This window comes from Hyperoodon ampullatus, assembly GCF_949752795.1.
Source record: "Hyperoodon ampullatus genome assembly, chromosome: 8".
NCBI lineage: Eukaryota > Metazoa > Chordata > Mammalia > Artiodactyla > Ziphiidae > Hyperoodon > Hyperoodon ampullatus.
Window position 1 is genome coordinate 100,015,172 of NC_136921.1, and position 20,716 is coordinate 100,035,887.

Sequence of the window (20,716 nt, forward strand, 5' to 3'; positions counted from 1 at the left end):
CAGAACAGGTAAGGCAGACCCACAGACATGAAGACTTAGACAAGCTTCCTCAGACACGATGACCCTGAAACACAAGTGCGTATAATATCCTTCAGTAACACAGTTGTCAGGAGTGCAAAAGGCAAGAACCAATACCTTAGTATAGCTTCCGTTATAAAGAATAGTTTTAGATTAAGATTCTGTGTCTTGATGAGACATCATAGAATGCTAAAAGATTGATTGACATTGACTAATATTAACTTGGTCGTCCAAGCCCCTGAAATTCCAGAAATCCCTGGAATTGGGATTGACATATCTACACTAATATGTATAAAATAGATAACCAATAAGAACCTGCTGTATAATAAATAAATAAAATTCAAAAAAGAAGAGATTCTTAAGCTAAAGGTATCACAGTGACCTTGCTGCCAGTTTATCCCTTTTGTAGCCATTAAGTTACATGATAATATGACTGTCAGAATGGTATATTAAAAGGAATATGGGGGGGCTGGGTGAAGACGGTGCACTAGGAGGATGCGGAATTCGCGTCTCCTCACAACGAGGGCACCTGGGGGACCACGGACACCTAAGGGGACGGGAGGAACCCCCAGAGACCAGGTAGGACCTGGGGCGTGTGGGGGAGTGAAGGGGGAGGAGAGGTGCCGTCTCTTCTTCCTACAAATCCAGTGGTACTCATTTAAGGGCATATGAGGAAGAAGGGGAACTCTGCAAAATGATTTACGTAATGTTAAAAGATAAATTGAGGAATAATAAAATTAAGAGTTTATTTGAACAAAAGTCAATTTGAGTCAGGCAGTATGCAATCGATTGCAATAGAAAGGCGCTCTGAGGAGTTGTATAAAATGAAAGACTTTTATAGGCAGAGGGGAGCAGGAACAAGGAAGTTATACTAGGCAAAAAAGTAGATTAGTTACTAGTAGCAGAGTTACTTCCTTTAAGGGATGGCAGGGGTCTGTCAGGCAGATTACTCACCTAATGCTGATCAGGCCATTCCTGATTGACTGGTTTAAGAGTCCTTTTCTGGGAGAGCCAAAACTGTAATTAAGTCTCAGTTTGGTGACATAAGGTTTAGCATAAGTGACTTCATTGTGGGCCTGTTGTCTTGTCTTGAATAGTAATCACTATGTTATTTTTCCACTAGACAAGTTTATTAAAATTTCTAAACATAAAGCAATATTCATAAGAAGTATAAACTATTATGTAAATAAGCTACAAGGATATATTGTACAGCACAGGGAATATAGCCAGTATTTTATAATAACTGGAGTATAATCTATAAAAATTTTTAATCACTATGTCATACACCAAAATGTAATATAATATCATAAATCAACTATACCTCAATAGAAAAAAAGCAAGATTATAAAAATACATACAAGGATAGTCAATAACTGACAGGTGTATTTACATAAACTCCATATAATTTGTTTTCACTTCTCCATACGTGAGGTCACAAGTGACAGAAAGAGACGAGCTTAAGCTTTTTAAAAAAAACCTTTAAAGCACAGCGATGAGCACTGAGCAATTAGTGTGTGCCAGGCTCTATATTCCTTCTCTGCCTCCTCTTGTTTAACTGTTACATGAATCCTATGAAGTAGGCTCTTCTCATCCTTTTCCAGTGATGAGTCTTTAGCTTAGAGAAGTTAATTATCTGAAATTACTTGACTAGTGTGTGGTGAAGCTGAGATTTTAACTTCTGTCTGATTCCAAAGCCATGCTCTTAGAAAGCAAATAACGGACATACATTTACATTATCTGTTCTAAGAAAAATTGTGTTCTTTAGTGTTAAAAATTATGAAAATCACTGAGAGTGTTTCTCCACAAATCTACTTCTTAATATTGCCTCACTTACCCTCCTTTTTAAAATATCAATTTATTTGGCTGTGCCAGGTCTTAGTTGCAGCACACAGGATCTTTAGTTGTGGCACACAGGATCTAGTTTCCTGACCAGGGATCAAACCCGGCCCCCATGCATTGGGAGCACAGAGTCTTAGCGACTGGACCACCATGGAAGTCCCATCACTTAACCTTCTTTTTAAAACAAAGGCCCAAAGAGAACAAAATATAGGGACACAGCTAAACATAAGCTTCTCGTACTGAATAGAAGGTTAAAATGTTCTAATTTTCCCTTTGTATCCCACAGCTGAAGAAAGCCCTTGATGAAAGCAACTTCAGAGAAGTGGAAGTATCCCGGACCAACCGGGAGCTGCGGCAGAAACTCTCAGAGTTGGAAAAGGTACTGAACAGCAGCAAGGAGAAAATAAAGGATCAAACGGCCCAAATTAAGTTCCACTTATCAGCTAAGGCGAATAGTGCTCAGAACATAGAGAGGAGGAAGGTTGTATGAGAAACCCTAACTCTCCTCTCCTCCTTAGTATCTGATGAGGATCCAGGCAGGCAGTGGTGTCTGGGGAATGTGGTTTCAGAGCCCCACCACCACCATGTGTTCTCTGGGAATTACAGCTACACCTGGGAAGTGGGCAGGTTGCCTGGGGGGAGGTGGGGGGAGACTCTTTGTCCCGCGGAGATACTGCTGCATCCGTGTTTGGTTTCTCATTAGCTGCCAGTGTCACATTCTGGCTCCCCAGCTGCCTCTTCCACAGTGATTGTACAAGACTTTGCTCTTGCCTTCCAACAGAGATTGCCTGCTATGAAAAGTATTCCCCAGTTCTGGAAAGAGATGTTAATCATCTTTTCTCAGGAGAATCTGTAAATCAAAATCTATAATCATATACACAAATGTATACTGTAGGTTAAACTGAAAATAATAGTTTTTATCCTATAGTCTGGTAGCACCTGGAGTTAGAAAGTACCCCATCATACTTTCATAATTTGGTGGCTCATTTATTACAGTATTGAAGCTTTTTCTTCCATATATAGTACATTGGGAGTTTGTCAAAAATCTCTGTATCACGTTTTCAGGAATTGGAAGAAACAGTTAGACACCTGAAGAAATGTAAAGAGGCAACAGAGCATAAACTGAAAGAAGCTAGTGTGGAATCAGAACAGGTAAGGCAGACCCACGGACATGAAGACGTAGACAAGCTTCCTCAGACACGATGACCCTGAAACACAAGTGCGTGTAATATCCTTCAGTAACACAGTTGTCAGGAGTGCAAAAGGCAAGAACCAATACCTTAGTATAGCCTCCGTTATAAAGAATAGTTTTAGATTAAGATTCTGTCTTGATGAGACATCATAGAATGCTAAAAGATTGATTGACATTGACTAATATTAACTTGGTCGTCTAAGCCCCTGAAATTCCAGAAATCCCTGGAATTGGGATTGACATATCTACACTAATATGTATAAAATAGATAACCAATAAGAACCTGCTGTATAATAAACAAATAAAATTCAAAAAAGAAGAGATTCTTAAGCTAAAGGTATCACAGTGACCTTGCTGCCAGTTTATCCCTTTTGTAGCCATTAAGTTACATGATAATATGACTGCCAGAATGGTATATTAAAAGGAATATGGGGGGCGGGGTGAAGACGGTGCACTAGGAGGACATGGAATTCGCGTCTGCTCACAACGAGGGCACCTGGGGGACCACGGACACCTAAGGGGACGGGAGGAACCCCCAGAGACCAGGTAGGACCTGGGGCGTGGGGGGGAGTGAAGGAGGAGGAGAAGCTGAGGTGGGACAGGACTGACGGGCAGGTAGGGGAGGGGAAGGGATTCCATGCCTGTCGGGGGAAATTTTGGTACCAATGGGAGGGCAGAGGATCAAAAGGGACCAGGACCAGGTGTCCCCTGCCCACTTGGGCCCCTCGGAGCCTGCTGAGATCCCGGGCCTGACCCTCTGCTCACTGAGGCCCCCTCCAGCTGTGTGGGTCCTGAGGGAGTCGGATGGAGGGGGGAAGAAAAGTAAAGGCTGGACCTGTGTGACTGGCACCCCTGAGGGGTGGCTGGGCGAGGGGAGGAGTTCCTACACCCAGTGGGACACACCCACGGCTAGGGGTCCTGCAGCAACGGGGGAGACCCTGGAGGAGACAGTGGTGGAGGACACAGAGCAATGGAAGGAAACAGGGCCAGCACCTTCCCTGTTGGGCTCCTGGGCCTAATCCTCAGAGCCTCCCTCCTACTATGCAGAGCCCAATCCCTGCCCCTACACCCCCCACCCAGGGCCCCACCTCTACACTCAGAGACCCCGTCCAAGGCACTGGGCCTAAACCCCACCCACACACCCTCACTCAGGGCCTTACCTCCAAACTCCAGAACTCCACACTGCAGAGGCCCTCCCTTCCTTCCACCCAGGTCCTAAGCAGAGGCCCTGCCCCACACTTGAACATCACTCCACCTAGGCCCCACCCCCAGGGCCTTTTCCTGCTATGGGGGTTCTGAGCCTAGGTCCTGCCCCACCTTAAACCCCGCCCCTGCCTAAGTTCCACTCCTGCCTAAACCCCACCCCCCCATATCTAAGGCTTTTTTTCTTTTCCTCTCTTAGATTGGGTTCTGTTTTACCTTGTTGACTCATTGTTGATTCTCTTATATTCTTATATTTCCTAATCTTTTATTTTTCTAATTTTATTTTATTCTTTATACTTTGTTATTATTCTCTCCTTTTGGCTTGTACCCCCCCCCTTTTTTCTGTTGTGGTTTTATTTTACCTTGTTGCACTTGTTTCAATTATAGTTTTATATTTCCTAATATATTTTGTATCTTTCTAATTTTATTTTCTTTTTTATTCTTTGATATTGTGCTGCTCTGGTCCTTTTTTTCCTTTTTCTTTTTCTTTTTTACAATACCACAAAACTTGCAAGATCTTGGTTCCCAGGACAGAGGTGAGGCCCGAGCTGCTGTGGTGGGAGCTCCAAGTCTGCTGCACTAACAGAGAACATCAAACCCCAGGGAAAATTAATGGGAGTGAGGCATCCTGGAGGTCCCCATCTCAGCACCAAGACCCGGCTCTATCCAACTGCCTGCAAACTCCAGTGCTGGATGTCTCAGGCCAGACAACCAGTAAGATAGATAGGAATACAGCACCACCCATCAAAAAAACATGAAATGACCAAAAAAATGTTACAGGTGAAGGAACAAGGTGAAAACCTAAAAGACATATAAGTGAAGATGAAATAGGCAAGCTACCTGAAAAAGAATTCAGAGTAATGATAGTAAAGGTGATCCAAAATCTCGGAAACAGAATGGAGAAATTACAAAAAAACATTTAACAAGGATCTAGAAGAATTAAAGAGCAAACAAACAAACAGTTACTGAAATTAGAAATACTCTAGAAGAAATCAGTAGCAGAATAACTGAGGCAAAAGAATGGATAAGTGAGCTGGAAGACAAGATGGTGGAAATAACTGCCAGGGAGCAGAATAAAAGAATGAAAAGAATTGAGGGCAGTCTCAGAGACATCTGGGACAACATTAAACACACCAACATTTGAAATATAGGGGTCCCAGAAGAAGAAGAGAAAAGAAAGGGACTCAGAAAATATTTGAATAGATTATAGTTGAGAAGTTCCCTAACATGGGAAATGAAATAGTCAATCAAGTCCAGGAAGCACAGAGAGTACCACACAGGATAAACCCAAAGAGAAACATGCCGAGACACATTAATCAAACTATCAAAATTTAAATAAAAGGAAAAAATGTTAAAAGCAGCAAAGGAAAAGCAACAAATAACATACAAGGGAATCCCCATAAGGTTAACAGCTGATTTTTCAGCAGAAACTCTGCAACCCAAAAGGGAGTGGCAGAACATAATTAAAGTGGTGAAAGGGAAAAACCTACAACCAATATTACTCTACCCAGCAAGGATGTCGTTCAGATTCAACAGAGAAATTAAAACCTTTAAAAGCAAAATCTAAGAGAAATCAGCACCACCAAACCAGCTTTACAACAAATGCTAAAGGAACTTCTCTAGGCAGGAAACACAAGAGAAGGAAAAGACCTACAATAACAAACCCAAAACAATTAAGAAAATGGTAGTAGTAGCATACATATCAATAATTACCTTAAATGTAAATGGTTTAATTGCTCCAACCAAAAGACACAGACTGGCTGAATGGATACAAAAACAAGACCCATATATATGCTCTCTACAAGAGAGCCACTTCAGACCTAGGGACACATACAGACTGAAAGTGAGGGGATAGAAAAAGATATTGCATGCAAATGGAAAGCAAAAGAAAGCTGGAGTGGCAATTCTCATATCAGACAAAATAGACTTTAAAATCAAGACTATTACAAGAGACAAGGACACTACATAATGGTCAAGAGATTGATCCAAGAAGAAGATATAACAATTGTAAATATGCACCCATCATAGGAGCACCTCAAAACATAACGCAAATGCTAACAGCCATAAAAGGGGAAATCAAGAGCAACACAATCACAGCAGGGGACTTTAACACCCCACTTTCACCAATGAACAGATCATCCAAACTGGAAAGAAATAAGGAAACACAAGCTTCAAATGATACATTAAACAATATGGACTTAATTGACATTTATAGGACATTCCATCCAGAAACAACAGAATATACTTTCTTCTCAAGTGCTCATGGAACACTCAGAATAGATCATATCTTGGGTCACAGATCAATCCTCAGTAAATTTAAGAAAATTGAAATCGTATCAAGTATCTTTTCTGACCACAATGCTATGAGACTGAATATCGATTAACTACAGGCAAAAATCTGTAGGAAATACAAATACATGGAGGCTAAACAATACACAGCTAAATAACCAAGAGATCACTGAAGAAATCAAAGAGTAAATCAAAAAAATACCTAGAAACAAATGACAATGAAAACGACGACACAAAACCTATGGGATGCAGCAGAAGCAGTGCTAAGAGGGAAGTTTATAGCAAAAAAATCCTACCTCAAGAAACAAGAAACATCTCAAATAAATGACTTAACCTTACACCTAAAGCAATTAGAGAAGGAAGAACAAAATAACCCCAAAGTTAGCAGAAGGAAAGAAATCATAAAGATGAGAAATAAATGAAATAGAAATGAAGGAAACAATAGCAAAGATCAATAAAACTAAAAGCTGGTTCTTTGAGAAGATAAACAAAATTGATAAACCATTAGCCAGACTCATCAAGAAAAAAAGGAAGAAGACACAAATCAATAGAATTATAAATGAAAAAGGAGAAGTAACAACTGACACTTCAGAAATACAAAGGATCATGAGAGATTACTACAAGCAATTCTATGCCAATAAAATGGACAACCTGGAAGAAATGGACAAATTCTTAGAAATGCACAACCTTCCGAGACTGAACCAGGAAGAAAGAGAAAATATGAACAGTCCAATCACAAGCACTGAAATTGAAACTGTGATTAAAAATCTTCCAATAAACAAAAGCCCAGGACCAGATGGATCCACAGATGAATTCTATCAAACATTTAGAGAAGAGCTAACACCTATCCTTCTGAAACTCTCCCAAAATATAGCAGAGGGAGGAACACGCCCAAACTCATTCTGTGAGGCCACCATCACCCTGATATCAAAACCAGACAAAGATGTCACAAAGAAAGAAAACTACACGCCAATATTGCTCATGAACATAGATGAAAAAATCCTCAACAAAATACTAGCAAACAGAATCCCTACAGCACATTAAAAGGATCATACACCATGATCAAGTGGGGTTTATCCCAGGAATGCAAGGATTCTTCAATATACACAAATCAATCAATGTGATACAACATATTAACAAACTGAAGGAGAAAACCATATGACCATCTCAATAGATACAGACAAAGCTTTTGACAAAAGTCAAAACCCATTTATGATAAAAACCCTCCAGAAAGTAGGCATATCATCCTCAATGGGGAAAAACTGAAACCATTTCCTCTAAGATCAGGAAGAAGACAAGGTTGCCCACTCTAACCACTATTATTCAGCATAGTTTTGGAAGTTTTAGCCACAGCTATCAGAGAAGGAAAAGAAAAAAAGGGAATGAAAATCAGAAAAAAAGAAATAAAACATTACTTTTTGCAGATGACATGATACTATACATAGAGAATCCTAAAGATGCTACCAGAAAACTACTAGAGCTAATCAATGAATTTGGTAGTGTAGCAGGATACAAAATTAATGCACAGAAATCTCTAGCATTCCTATACAATAATGATGAAAAATCTGAAAGTGAAATTAAGGAAACACATTTACCATTGCAACAAAAACAATAAAATACCTAGGAAGAAACCTACCTAAGGAGACAAAAGACCTGTAGGCAGAAAACTATAAGACACTGATGAAAGAAGTTAAAGATGATACAAACAGATGGAGAGGTATACCATGTTCTTGGATTGGAAGAATCAACATTTGTGAATATGACTATACCACCCAAAGCAACTTACAAATTTCACAATTTGTATGGAAACACAAAAGACCCTGAATAGCCAAAGCAATCTTGAGAAAGAAAGACAGAGCTGGAGGAATCAGGCTCCCAGACTTCAGACTATACTACAAAGCTACAGTTATCAAGACAGTACGGTACTGGCACAAAAACAGAAATATAGATCAATGGAACAGGATAGGAAGCCCTGAGATAAATCCACTCACATATGGTCAACTTATCTTTGACAAAGGAGGCAAGAATATACAATGGATAAAAGACAGCCTCTTCAATAAGTGGTGCTGGGAAAACAGGAGAGCTACATGTAAAAGAATGAAATTAGAACACTCCCTAACACCATACACAAAATAAACTCAAAATGGATTAAAGACCTAAATGTAAGGCCAGACACTATCAAACTCTTAGAGGACACTCTATGACATAAATCACAGCAAGATCCTTTTTGACCCACCTCCTAGAGAAATGGAAACAGAAACAGAAACAAAAACAAATGGGACCGAATGAAACTTAAAATCTTTTGCACAACAAAGGAAACCACAAACAAGATGAAAAGACCACCCTCAGAATGGGAGAAAATGTTTGCAAATCAAGCAACTGACAAAAGATTAATCTCCAAAATATACAAGCAGCTCATGCAGCTCAATATCAAAAAAACAGAAAACACAATCCAAAAATGGGCAGAAGACCTAAAGAGACATTTCTCCTAAGAAGATACAGATGGCGAACAAACACATGAAAAGATGCTCAACATCACTAATCATTAGAGAAATGCAAATCGAAATTACAGTGAGGTATCACCTCACACCAGTCTGAATGGCCATCATCAAAAATTCTACAAACAATTGGGCTTCCCTGGTGGTGCAGTGGTTGGGAGTCCACCTGCCGATACAGGGGACACGGGTTCATGCCCCGGTCTGGGAAGATCCCACATGCCACGGAGCAGCTGGGCCCGTGAGCCATGGCCGCTGAGCCTGCGTGTCCAGAGCCTGTGCTCCACAACGGGAGAGGCCACAACAGTGACAGGCCCATGTACTGCAAAAAAAAAAAAAAAAATCTACAAATAATAAATGCTGGAGAGGGTGTGGAGAAAAGGGAACCCTCTTGCACTGTTGGTGGGAATGTAAATTGATACAGCCACTATAGAGAACAGTATGGAGATTCCTTAAAAACCTAAAAATAGAACTAGCATATGACCCAGCAATCCCACTACTGGGCATATACCCTGAGAAAACCATAATTCAAAAAGAGTCATGTACCACAATGTTCATTGCAGCTCTATTTACAATAGCCAGGACATGGAAGCAACCTAAGTGTCCATCAACAGATGAATGGACGAAGAAGATGTGGCACATATATACAATGGAATATTACTTGCCATAAAAGTAAACGAAATTGAGTTATTTATACTGAGGTGAATGGACCTAGAGTCTGTCATAAAGAGTGAAGTAAGTCAGAAAGAGAAAATCAGATACCATATGCTAACATATATATGGAATCTAAAAAAAAAAAAAGAACAAAAAAGGTCATGAAGAACCTAAGGGCAAGACGGGAATAAAGACAGAGACCTACTAGAGAATGGACTTGAGGATACAGGGAGGGGGAAGGGTAAGCTGGGACGAAGTGAGAGAGTGGCTTGGACATATACACACTACCAAACGTAAAATAGATAGCTAGTGGGAAGCGGCTGCATAGCACAGGGAGATCAGCTCAGTGCTTTGTGACCACCTAGAGGGGTGGGATAGGGAGGGTGGGAGGGAGGGTGACACAAGAGGGAAGAGATATGGGGACATATGTATATGTATAACGGATTCACTTTGTTATAAAGCAGAACCTAACACCACTGTAAAGCAATTATACTCCAATAAAGATGTTTTAAATAATTAATTAATTAATTAAAAGGAATATGGACTCGTCTCTTGTGAGTTTGCCAACAATGACACTTACTGGGCCCTTAAGGAAGTTACATTTACTTTCTGTAACTCATCAGTTACCACTTCTATAATAGTCAGGAAGTTATTACCTACCACTGTTACTCTGATAGATGGCTTGGAGTAAGTTTCAATAAACGTTGGCTCCATTCTCATTCACCATACAAGACGAGACATGATGTACAATGAATGTCATTTCAAGCATCTTTCCCTCTACTTCTGATAAAGAGAAAAGTGGGGTTTGGTTTGTGGGTGGATGGGAATGTGTCTGTCGTCAGGATGCACAAACAGACCTGGAAAATACTTTAGCTTTGTAGCTTTATAAAAGTTAAATGACAAGCAGAGCTCTATTTTCTCGTCTCACTATTTTGTACTCACACTGTGACCTGGTTAATAGGGGACAAGTACATAGTAGCACAAATTTATAAAGGACCTATTATATGGCTTGTACCGTGCTAGGTGATGGAGCTATAGGGTGAATAAGCCAGTAGAAGCCCCTGGTCTCATCGAACTTGCCTTCTCCCAAGCAAGAGAGAAATACACTAGTCTCTGAGACCTCAGAGTCAAAACATGAAAATGCTGTCCATGAAACATAAATAATCAAAGGGGGAAAACCAGTCATTTTGCTTTTTATTCTAGAGGATATGTTCTACAGCTATGTTGAAGCAACCTTTATATATAATAAAAACCTGTTGGCTCTACCTTCAAAATAATATCCCAAATACATAGAAAAGTGCTAGGCACATATAGGCACTCAATAAATATTTGTCAAGTAAATGAATACTGATTCTAGATCATCTTCAAAGGCAGACTATTAGAGGGACTGTTTTCAAGTCTAACAGATCATTTGGAAGTTTGTGCTTAGGAGCTAAAGTATAAAATATTTTGATAAAGGAAATAAAAAATACCATTTACACTAAGCTGGTCCAGTGTTTTTACTAATTCGTTCTATTACCTTTATAAAGCACAGCAGGAAAATCTAGGCTTTACAGTTCAGGGACTTTGGAGAAGTGTTTAGTCTCAGAGAACAGAACTCAAAGTGTGGTTTGAATTACCACATGAATTTTCAATGGCATCTTGTACTTTCACTCCTACCTTAACTTTCTCCCGAGCCCTCTCACCTCAGTTCACGTCCAGGAAATATTAACAAATGCATGAAAATCAGCAGGTTTGTATTCATTGTTTAACTCCATATTCAGAAATTATTCTCTCATCTATAGGAGGATGTGTATTATGCAAACAGGTTGCAAAGACCATGCAGTTAGAATTTGAGTCTTTTAATATCTAGGTAAAGTCTCTTGAACTGGCAACTATAGGAAGAATACTTCCAGTTTAACTAATATGAAGCCCATTTGCTAATTGTGGGGGGAAATAAAGCTTTTAAATTATACAGTGTAAAAAGAAAGAGTCTCAGGCTTCCCTGGTGGCACAATGGTTGAGAGTCCGCCTGCTGATGCAGGGGACACGGGTTCGTGCCCCGGTCCGGGAAGATCCCACACGCCGCGGAATGGCTGGGCCCATGAGCCATGGCCACTGAGCCTGCGCGTCCGGAGCCTGTGCTCCACAACGGGAGAGGCCACAACAGTGAGAGGCCCGTGTACAGCAAAAAAAAAAAAAAAAAAAAAAAAAAAGAGTCTCTTGAACTAATACACAAAATGATTAAGTGTTCCTTTGTTGTAAATTTTAATGAGAACATTTGTATGTGCAGATAACAGCTAACCTGAAACAAGCTTGGTGCTGGTTTAAGTGCAAACGCGATGGCCTACAACTTGAGCTGACCAAAAACCCGTTGCAGAGGGAAGACAGGTGGCGGAAAGAGGTGGAATATTTGTGTGTCTTAAGCAATTCTGGATTTGTTCCTTCTCAGATTTCTAATTACACAAGTTCTCTCTTCATCCAGCTACTCTCCACTAATCTGTACATCTCTTTAAACTGCTGTTTGGAAAACCAATGAACTGAATTTCATTCTTAAAAGTTCTACCTCTCCCAAGCTGTCTAGTTTAGAACCACCTATCTTGAAAAGAAAATGACATCCATAAAGACAAAATAGGTCCTCAGCTCTGCAGTTAGTTTCTAACAGTTTTGGGGTGTGTTTTCTTTCCAATAGGACCAAGATAAAAGGCACAGCAGCATATCCGATCAGTCTGCTCTACATCGATGGGAGAATAAACTGAATCTTAGACTTGTGCCGAAGAAGTGTCATTCTGAACTAAAGAGGGGTGGTGTCCTTGACAGAGGAGCTTCATCACTTAGAACAGCTACATCACTCTGATTCCTTGAGCCCAGCAACTAGGGCTGGGCTGTTTCCACCGTCATCAGGACATGAAGTCTTTGATGTGGACTGAAGATTTTGGACCTGAGTTTATCCTTTTATGAACTCTTTGATATCAATACAGAACCACCCCATCTTTTTTGTCCCTTTCCCCATTTTCCACCCAGTAAATTTATATTAATGTGTTGTATGATAGGAGATGCTGTTGCATGATACCTGGCTATTGTTTTAAGTAAATTTTATCAAAAAGCATTTAATGAGGTACTGGATGATTTAGCAACTAAATGATATGATACTTTATTTCAGTGAAATGTCCTAGTCTAACATCTAGTAGATACTCCCTGGAAATACGATCACCTGAAAAGTGGTAAAAACTCTCCCACTGTCTAGTAAACATATACCCTTCTATGCTGGGTAATTACTAGCACACCTTTTATAAGACCATATCTCTATTCGTATATAAGATATCTCAGAGGTTGTATTTGCTGGTTCCTTGGACATTTACAAAAAAGTTTATTCAACTCTGTTCCAGGAGATTATGCCTGACCAATGTAGCTCTCCCTTACTATAGTAAGCAATAAATTCAGCTTTATCTTCTCATTTCAGATTAAATAATCCAGATTTAAAGTATGTAAACAGCTGGCATAATACCTGGCTTAATTGATGCTCAAGTAATGGTAGCTGCTGATAATAGTATTAGGACCTAAATCAAATGAGCAATTATAAAATTAGAATATCAAATATAAGACTCAGAGGTTGATGAGCCCAGCACTCAATATCTAATATAAAAAAACACAGCTGGGGACTTCCCTGGTGGTGCAGTGTTTAGGAATCCACCTGCCAATGCAGGAGACATAGGTTCAATCCCTGGTCCAGGAAGATCCCACATGCCGCAGAGCAACTAAGCCCATGTGCCACAACTACTGAAGCCTGCACTCTAGGGCCTGCGTGCTGCAACTACTGAGCCCGCATGCTGCAACTACTGCAGCCCGCACACCTAGAGCCCATGCTCCGCAACAAGAGAAGGCACCACAATGAGAAGCCCACGCACTGCAACAAAGTGTAGCCCCTGCTCTCTGCAACTAGAGAAAGCCACACGCAGCAACGAATACCCAATGCAGCCCAAAATAAATAAATTTTAAAAATAGAACAAAATACTAAAAAATAAAAAAACACCACTGAATTTATTGCTTACTGTGGTAGGGGAGAGATGTTAGACAGTGGCCCCCCTGATCAGAGCAAACTACTGATCTTATATAGGGTTTTGAGAAAGCATGGAGTTCAAGCACTGGAAGAGTTTCAGAGGTTTAAGTGGGTTGACATCATCTGCAGGTGTGTAGTAGTTGAGTGAGACTATTGTTGATTAATTGACATTCAGAGGCAAGTTTCCTGGAGGGCATCCATTTCTGTGTCTGACTTTCAAGAGTGAGGGACTCACTGATTGGCAGGCTGGTAAAAGTCTCCTTAAGTTGTCTAACTCCTATAGTATTTATCCCTTTGGGGGTAAGAAGGTATTGTCAATTTGATGGTATTGGGGAGTCAGAATCTTGAAACAGCCTAACTAAGAGCCCCAGAGAACAATTAACCTGGTCCTGGGGTGGCACTGAAAACCTTGGTCCTGAAATATGCATAGGAACAAAGATCCCAATTGCTGCACAGGAGAGATGATCAATCTTAATGGGTTGCACATGAGTGTTGTCGTAACAGTCACATGCCAAGAATATTAATATCCTCATCCAGAACAAGAGGAGAATTATAGAGTTAGACTGGTGATCATTTCTAGTCAAGATTATAATGAAAGCAGCCTATTTAGTGTGATGATTTGTTAAAGCATTTCTATGATACTTTAGAAGTGTTTCTATAGTACGTTTAGAGTATCTATCATATATACTAGCTTCTATTGTGACCCTCTACTTTCATTTGAAATAACAAAAAAACAGACAAAATATGAAACAATGGTTTTTAAGAGACTGGACATCAAGCAACAAAGCACTCTCATCCCTGAAAGAAAGGGAACAAGTGAGGTGAGCCCTATTGTTGCCTCGACTTACAGCCTTGAGGGAGTTCAGCCTGTGATGCAAGGAGTGGAAATCAGGATGGGTTCCCTGGGTTAAGGAATGAGAATTGAGAGTCCAGGGAGACACAGGCTGCAAGCGTTCCAGGACACAGGACGGGAGAGGAGAGAGCCGCACAGAGACGCCTACAAGGTCCTCTCTGAGTACTGAGCTGAGTACTGGGCAGCACATGCCTTTGAGGAATCTACCTAAGGCTGGAGAAAAGGCCATCCAAAAGGGTTAGAAGTGACAGTGCCCAGCATGCACATGCACGCACACGTACATGCGCACACACACAAGCGTGCAGTACCAGTTCTCACCAGCCAGAATTGGAAACCTTGTGATTTCCGGGCACTGGGTAGTACACAACAGGGCCTGGCCTCAGTAGTAGTGAATAGTGAGCCCTGGAGTCAACACAGCTCTGCTCCTAACACGTCTTCACAGTATGGCCCCAAATGACCCATTTCCAAGTAACTGTGTTCCAAAACAGAGCTTAAGAATATTTAGAAGGATACAAAAAAATATGGTACCCATCAAGGTAGAATCACGATTTCTGGCAAAATTATCAGGCATGCAAAGAAGCAGGAAAATAGGGCCCATAATGAGAAAATCAAAATTGACCCAGAACTAACACAAACATTAGAGTTGACAGACAAGGACATTAAAACAATTATTGTAACTACTCTGTATATTCAAAGAATATTATACCAGTAGATGGTAATATGAGAAAAAGAAAGTGGCAATAGTTTATAATTATGTAGTTAACTAGTAGAAAAATGATGAGTGATTTCCTTTAGCAATAGAGATATACTGCCTGTGGTAACATCAGATTTAAAGGTGAGCCTAACACAAGATCTGAAGATGCTTTGACTAATTTCTTGAAGACTGTAATTGTTCTGAAGCAAGGAGACTAAGCCATGGCTTCTACTGATTTAAGGGACAGGCAGTGCCATGTTTTTAACACCCCTAGAGCATGGCCTAACCTTTTCACGTCAGTACAAAAAGAGATTTATGAAAATCTAGGAAGAATCCATCTGAACTCTAATTGATTTTGTTCCAGTTAGTGTGTCTGTAAAGTCTTTTACCCTTGGGGATTCTGAGACCATAGCTATTTCTTTGGTAATTTTTTGGTCAGCTTTATTGAGGTATAACTGACATTAAATTATAAGATATTTAAAGTACACATTGTAATAATTTGATATTCACTGTGAAAGATTCTTCTCATCTTGCTAATTAACACATCCATCACCTCACATCTTTTTTAAAAAAAATTTGGTGACAGCATTTAATTTCTACTGTTAGTAAATTTTAGTTATACAAGACAGTATTTTCAACCACAATCATCATGTTATACATTATCTTATAACTGAAACTTTGTACCCTTTTCCCAACTGCTTCCTATTTCCTCTACCTCCCAACCCCTGGAAATCACTTTTCTAATCTCTGTTTCTATGAGTTTGAACTTTTTGGGGGGGATTCCACATGTAAGTATCTTTGGTAATTCCTTGAGTCATTTCTTTAGGCTAGTGTAGGTAATCTAATGTCACATCAGCTATAATCTGATAATATGAAAGGGCTGCAGTATATTTTCTCTGGAAGTAGATCCTGCCTATTAAATCTGTAGGTGCCACAAAGAATAAAGAAATATTTCTCCAACAGAGATCCCAAAGTATCAGATATGGGTTGAGACTTAGAGTTGTTGTAAATTCTCAGTTTTCAGAGTGGTTCTAGTAGACCAAATCAAATAAAGTTGATTTCTTCTCAAGCTTCTATGATTATTTTCAAATTCTTCATCATCTTTTATCATGTCAGTCATTTTTACATTAAGACAAAATTCTCTCTGTCTCTCTCACTGTAAGTCATTTTGCTTTTTAGACAACCTCAAAACTCCTCTGAGGATCTGATGTTCCAGAGTAGCAGGATTAAGGACAGAGAACACTAATATCAACAAGAATGCTATATTGTTCCACTTGGGAGTTTAGAGGAAGGACGAGGAACTGTTGTGGACTCAGGTCTCCTTCAGAGCGGCCATGATTAGACAGATTTTGGATTGTCCTTCAGCTTCTTAGCCAGAATTGAACAATTGTTATTTCAGTGCTCCTTTCACTTGCACTATTCTCCTGGCTTCTTTACCTACAGGCTTCCAATTCTTAACAGAAGACCTTTTGGTCTAGTTTTTATCTCAGGGGTCAATTTTTATCTAGAGAGCCATAGCTTGTTTACTCTCTAAGCCTCTCTAAAAACATCTGGCCACATATTATATATTTTCTAAAAATAGTTTCACATTTCAATTTTTTTCTTAATAAGTTCTCTAGTTTATATTTGAGCCTGTTTAAAAGAAGGGAGGACTAGTCCTCCTTTACTTCAGCTGTGGGGTCTACCCCAGAATACTTTCGAAAAAAGAGGAGGTTTTCTAAGAAATTTGACTATTTGATAATATTTGACATCTCTCTTCTCAAGAGTGTTTATTCTGGGCTTTTATCTCTGGTGATCTCTCACTTCATTGAGTGAGATGGCTCTATGGTGGCACCACACTATAATATTTTCTCCACCTTGGATTTCCTTGGGCAATAGGGACTCTGTAAACCATTTGCTAATGTAATCCTTTTTCTAAATGGTCAGAAACGATGAACAATATATAGAAGACTAAAACAGACTGGAATATTTCCTGATTACCAGCCCCAGCAGAGTGTTTTTCTTTTCTTATATAGTTCTAATAAGAGATCAGGATTGAGTCTCATTGGAAGGATTGGTTCAATGCCACCCTCAAACAATCACTGTGACTTGAAAGCTGAATTGTATACTGACTGGTTAGGTCTCTATGTGAGATGTGTCCATCTCTGAAACTGAGGGTGGTCCCCAAAGGAAATCTAAGTGATATATCCAGAAGTAAGGGGAAAAGGAGGTAGACCAGATGAAAACCATAGATGTCAAAAGTTTGTAAGTGGAGAAAAAACACCAAGGTCACTAGTGAACTTCATTTACACTGCAGCCAGAAAACTTTGAGTAGCGGATAGGGTCCTCATACTGACACTCGTTTTCCTCCAGAGCACTAATGGACAGCCACAAGCTGTCAAGTTCTTCCTGAAGCTTTTAAAACTATTTTGTTAGTAACCTATGTAAGGGGCTTTCAGGTAAATAAAGACATGGCAGCCTCTTAGCTGTCTGCCTCCTAATACTCCCTTCACAAGCAATATGAAACAAGAAAGAAAAAGTAAATTCTACACAAAATCATACTCTATATAACTGGAAGGCAGATAATGTCAAATCTTCAAAATAATTAAGTAAAATGAGGAGAAAAAAAGTCACCAAATCCCCATGCATGGCTCTCTCACACTTCTGCCCCACCTCCCTCAATAAAAGGCTCTGTGGCAGACAAAGGTAGACCAAAATAAGTGCAGTGAAGACAGAAAAAGGAAACAAGGGAAGGAGTCTAAGGTTGATCTTGAATTGCCAGCACAAATACTAATTGCACCCTAAATCTGGAAATACTAAAAAGTGTCCAGGCAGATCAGAGCATGAACTACAGGAAAGGGACTTCAAAGTACATACATGATTTAAAAGGTACAGGCATGATTTAAGGGGGCAGTCATCAAAATGCATAGATTTTGGAGGAGTAATAAAGGCAAAAGGGAGAAGCCCTCTTTCGAAAGTGTTAAGGGGAAAGAGAAAAAGGGAAAATTTTAGGGCCAGTAAGAAAAAAGACAAGCATAAAATACCATACCTGTGAACAAGAGGAAAGTTAAGTCCGTACAGAGCTACTGCAGAAAGTCAGGAAGTGAAATTCCCTACATTTCAACTGAGGAAAATTTCCAATAAGCATTCATGGAGGAGGACAGGAAAAGTGAACATTCCAAACAAATGTATTTCAGACAAACTTTTGAGGACACGATAAACCACTGGGAAACAAATTCAAATACTGAGAACAGAAATGGACAAACATCAGAAGTAAAAGGAGAGTTGTTTAAACTCAGGAAAGAAATAGAAAAAAAGACAAAATTGTCTCAGAAATGAGGAATAAGTTACAAGATGCTCAAGGGAGAACGGATTCAGATGAGAATAAAAGTCACTGAAGAAAGGCAGGAAAACAACCAAGAAAATGAAAATTGTATAAAGAAGTTCAGAGAAAATGTAAATGGAATGGAAAATAGGCAAAGAAGGAAAAATAATTGTGTTATTGGAGGCCCTGAGGAAAAAAACAGTAGAAGAGAAGTAATATTTTAACCTACAGCCCAAGCACACTTTCCAAAAATAGAAAAAAAATGTATATATGAATCTACATTATAAGGACGCTGTGGGTACCCTGGGAAAACTGATCAACTTTGAGACATATTCTAATAAAACTATTAGATTTCAAAGACAAAATGTTATCAAAGTCTACAGGCAAAAAGATCAAATAACTTAAAAGGCAAAAGAAACTGGCAATAGACATTTAAAAACCAACACACCAAGCAAAGCAACAGTGCAGCAGTGTGGTAGGCAGAATTCTAAGGCCCTGAGATTTCCTACACTCTGATATGCATGCCTACACCATTCCTGCCACTGTGAAAATGGTGATTTTGCTCATGATTCAATTATATGTTACAATTGACTTTAAGAAAGGAAGAGTATCCTGGTCTAATCACGTGAGTCTTTTAAAAACTGTTTTCCCCACCTGGTTACAGAAGGGGAAGTCAGAGATTTGAAGCACAAGATTTCACATGCCCTTGCTGCCTTGAAGATGGAGAAGGCCACATGGCAAAGAATGCAGGTGTCCTCTAGGAGCTGAGAGCAGCCCCCGGCTGAAAACCAGCAAGGAAATGTTGACCTCAGTCCTAAAACTGCAAAAAAAAACCCTGAATTCTGCCAACAACCAGGTTGAGCTTCAAAGCAAATTCTTCCCTAGACCTCCAGAGAGAAGCACAGCCTTGCTGATACCTTGCTTTCAGCCTATGAAACCCTGAGTGAGATTCTAGCCTCGCTGTGTCTGTATTCCTGATGCACAGAAAGTATGAAATAATAAGTGTGTATTATTTTAAGGGTTTAAGGTAGCAGCAATAAAAAGTTAATACAAGTAGCATTTTTTTAAAGCTCTAAGAATGTGTTAAAAAAAAAACTCAAAGAATGTGTGTGAACCAAGGATTTTATATCCAGATACATTGTCCTTCAAATAGCAAGACTAAGAAAATTAGTTAGAAACATATAAAAACTTAGAGAATTCTGTACCCATCAGCCCTTCTTAAGGAATTTGCAAGAGCAGAGGTCAGCAAACTTGCTCTGTAAAGGGCCTGATGGTAGATATTATGGGCTTTGAGGGTCATATACGGTTTCTGTCACTCATTATTCTTTGGTTTGTGTGTGTGTGTGTTTTATACAATCCTTTAAAAATAAGGAGAAAAATTCTTAGCTCAGAAGCCATATAAAAATGGGCTATGGGCCATATTTGGCCTGTGGGCCTTATTTGAACAACCTCTGTATTAAGGATGAGCCTCACCCAACCAAGTGATAACTGGGAAAATTTCAGGCAAAGGACTGATGGTGTGAGCATTTAAAAATATATAAAGCTGTTATAAAGCAGAAACTAATAAAAAATAAATAAATAAATAAATAAATAAATAAAAAATAAAATAAAAATAAAAATAAAAATATATAAAGCAATATATGAGGCAAATGTCAGAATGACAATGAAAAACTGATGTACAAGTGTTACATATTATGACAAAGCAGAAATGCAACTACAAAAATGGCAAAAAGAAGGAAATACAAAAATAGAATAATGCTATGTAGGCCACAGGAAGGCATTAAAGGATAAAAAAAAAACTTGATAAACCAGATAGCCAAAGGTTAAATAAGGAAACTGGAGTAACAGCTTTTTAAAAAGTACAAGCAAGGGAGGCAGCTCAAGACGATGATGTAAGAAGATTCTGGACCCACCTCCTCCTACGCACACACTGAATCTACAGCTATATATGGAACAATTTCCTCTGAAAACTAGCTGAGTATCTCTACATGGGGAAAATGAGCAAAAGGCCACATCAAAGCGGTAGGAGAGGCTGAGATCCAATCTCATCACAAACCCCATCCCTGGCATGGCAATCCACAATCAGGAGGAAACATAAACCCAGAGCTGCTCCCTGAGGAGTGAAGGGTTTGTACC

The 20,716-nt window shown here is 39.5% G+C and overlaps 1 pseudogene across 1 annotated transcript in view; it reads left to right on the plus strand.

Moving 5' to 3' along the window:
* LOC307057541 (coiled-coil domain-containing protein 150-like) overlaps positions 1-12,526 on the plus strand; it is a 130,180-nt pseudogene extending 117,654 nt beyond the window's left edge. The window contains exons 27-28 of the transcript in view: positions 11,963-12,073; positions 12,362-12,526. The product of the transcript in view is annotated as a coiled-coil domain-containing protein 150-like (transcript). The remainder of the gene's footprint in view (positions 1-11,962; positions 12,074-12,361) is intronic.
* Positions 12,527-20,716: the final 8,190 nt, after the last annotated feature.